Consider the following 3470-nt stretch of genomic DNA (forward strand, 5'->3'; position numbering starts at 1 on the left):
AAAAAAAAAAAAAAAAAAAAAAAAAAAAATCCTAATGTCCTTATGATGCTATTATGTTTATCTGTACTGTCACTTACAGATTTATTTTACCAATAGGGCCAATGAAGATATTTCAGTTTACCAACTCCTGATCTTAATAATAATTTATTGTGTAATTGTTTAAAATAGGTAATTTGGGTTTCTTGAAGAAAACATCATCATATAATTTAGTCTTCTACAAGTCAAGCTTGAACTATTGTTCCTTTGCTATTCCTCAACAACCTGCAATAAAAACGCTTTTGAGGAGTAAAGTAATCCCCTTCCTGACACTTAACTACTTCAAGGTATTCATTATGTGTGCCAAATACACCCTAGTTCTATGATAGTGATTCTACCCTAATTCTGTAATATTGATTTGAAAAATAATACAATAGGACTTTTTAGTCTACTATTTTCTCATCTTGAAAAACTCACTTTATTGTTTTTAAAACGGGGTCCTACTATGCAGTTCAGGCTGGCCTTGAGCTCACTTTGTAGCTGAGATTATAAAGTGTAATGATGCGATTTCAATGATCCTCCTGCCTTAGCCTCCCAAGTGCTGGGATTACAAGCATGTGCTACCACATCTGGCTGAAAAACTCACTTTAATATGTGTGTATGTATTATTTAATTATATTATTGGGCACGTGTTAACCTTTAGAAATTTAGCACTATAAAATTATTTTTAAAACACAGCAGAAAATATGTACAATTTAACTTGTTCATAAAGCCATATCATACTTAAATGTCTCCCTAAATTCACCCTCTAAAACTTGCAGAGAAAATATGAAGATCTACAAACTTATGCCTTTATGTCTTTTTCCCTCTTCTATACAGTGGTTCTGGTAACTATAAAAATGTTGTAATAAAATATTTATTTTCACAAAGAAATATTTTATGCTTTATGGCATGGTCTGTTGCAAATACTCAATTCTGCAATGCAATATGCAAGTGAACAAACATTACTCAGATCTCATGAAAAAAAATGAAAGCTAGTGTCAGAAAACTGATATGACTGAGTGATATTTTGCTAACACTGAATAATTTCACACTACATGTAATAGATGGATTTGACATTGACAAGGGTTCATTTGAGTGAACTATATCTTCAACATTCCTGAGGATTTGAAATATTTACTTATTTTTTAAGTTTTTATTTTTACTTGCCAATGTTAACAGTACACAAACATACAGACATATGTACACATATACAGATGACAAATTTATACTCCTGAGTCTACTACTTTACCCTTTAACTCTTACTTGGGTGCCATATGTAACTTTTTTGTTTCATTTTACAACTGACAGATCTCTTAAAATCTCTTAATTTATTATAATTTTTAGTCCTGAACATATTTTCTGATCCCTAACAATACATACCTATGTAACATGTAATGTTTTGCTTCATCCAAAGCTGGGAATGATGACCAATAAATTTTAATGAGACTTATAAAAGAAAAACTCAATTGACCCAGAGATGTGAATAATAAAAACATAATTTTTCCAAAATTTGCAGAAAGTCTTCATTTCTTTGAATAAATGCAGTACACAAAAGAGAAAAACATCTACTTAAAACTTTATCTTAGTTACTTTTCTCATTTCTGAGACAAAATGCCATATCCCCAAAGTTAAAGGGAGAAAGGTGTGTTTAGTTCATCATTTGTAGTGGTTTCAGTCCATAACTGGCTGGCTCTAAGGCTGGGTAGTACATGGCAGAGGGGAAGCAGTTCATGGTGGTAGAAGACAGCAAAAGCAACAAAAAGAGAGAACCAAAACTTTTTCTGACCCTTATATTGTAGACAAGCAACCTGCCCTAGGGAAAGTTGGACATTCACTCCCTTAACACCAGCTCTAGACTGTGAATCAGTCACAAATTCTAGGTTCAACCACCTCCAAGAAGCCCCCCTCCCATGATTGCATGACGCTTTGGAGGAACATCTAGACACAAACCATAACAGCCATAACCTATTATTTCTGTCTTTGCACAGAAGAAAGTCTTGAACATGAGGTGTTACTTCTAGTTTGGAAAGTGAAAAGTTGCAAATATTTGGATACCTTGGCATTATAGAATGTGGTATTTAAATGCATGTCATTTTCTTCTCATATTCAACTAACTCTGCAACTAATATCACAAAGAGGAATTTTGATTTTATTACTCTTTCTCCTCTTCTGTTTAAATTTTGAATGTGACTTAACTTGTGGCCTTGGGTCTAGGCCCTTACTTCTTGATATGCAGAGACTGGGACAAAAAAATTCTCAAACAGATAGGAATCTAATAATCCTGCAAATCTTGAAATTCACCAATACACAATGGTTATGAAGGGGAAAATATGTTTCATAGACTATTCTAACATGAGCTGCATTTTTGTATCATATTTTCCTTTAGTGTTATGCATTCAGAAATTATAAGAAGGTAAAGTAGAAGATGGCTGGGATGGTAATGTTCACTTGAATGAAGCTAGAATTTTTTTAAAAAGCAAATGAAGCACTATGACTATGAATGTGTACCTTTGCCTTGGATCTAGAGTTACAACTGCAAGAGAGTTATATTTTCATTTCAGACTTGAACTGGAGCTACATCAAGGGCTTATTGCTATCTTTGCTGGATCTAGTTTGTATATGCTGCATATGGAAAGCAATGAGGCTTTTCAGCTTCCACAATGATAAGACAATTCCAACTGTCTGTATGTTTGTCTATCTTTCTCCTATTTGCTGTGCTTCTATGACTAACAAAAATCTGGTAATTTCAACTAAACTGTAAATATTCACAATGACATCTACACAGTGGCACAAGGCCTATAGAACCTTTGAAAGAAGTGTATTATGTCAAGACCAAAAGGGTAAGACTCTGAGGCAACATTTTTTCTACAGTTGTAGTCATCTGTCATTATGTAATATTATATCCTGTGCCTCTAAAATAGTGTTTGGTAAACTTTCGTAATATTTGTAGCAACCTGGCAAGTGATTCTATAAAATACATACTTAAGTGTGAACAAATGTTATCCTTCTGTGCTAGAATGGTGATGATGGGATTTGTTTCTGAATTTAGAGAATGACAAAATAAATCAGAAGTTGTAAAGACAGTGACAGACTGTAAATAGTTTGTTCAAGTTGCTTTCCAAATGTGAATGTCACCCTCCAAGGAGAATTCAAACAGACTATTTGTTTTTCAGGAAAGATGAACGACATTTTTCTCATAGATGCAGTAACTGCAGTAGCTATCTGGTTTGATTGCATGGTCTCAAACTGAAGAGGCAGCTACTTCTTTGTGCAAATCAAGGACAGGCAGGATGATTTCAAATAGCAACATTCAAAAAATCTCTTCACTTAACAGGGAGATGAACAAAATGATCAAGACTTAAAAAACACAGGGGCTGGGGATTTAGCTCAGCGGCAAAAGCGCCTGCCTGGCAAGCGCAAGGTCGTGAGTTCGGTTCCCGGTACCAGAGAAA

This window comes from Chinchilla lanigera, unplaced genomic scaffold (genome assembly GCF_000276665.1).
Source record: "Chinchilla lanigera isolate Chin_1 unplaced genomic scaffold, ChiLan1.0 scaffold00124, whole genome shotgun sequence".
Taxonomy (NCBI): domain Eukaryota; kingdom Metazoa; phylum Chordata; class Mammalia; order Rodentia; family Chinchillidae; genus Chinchilla; species Chinchilla lanigera.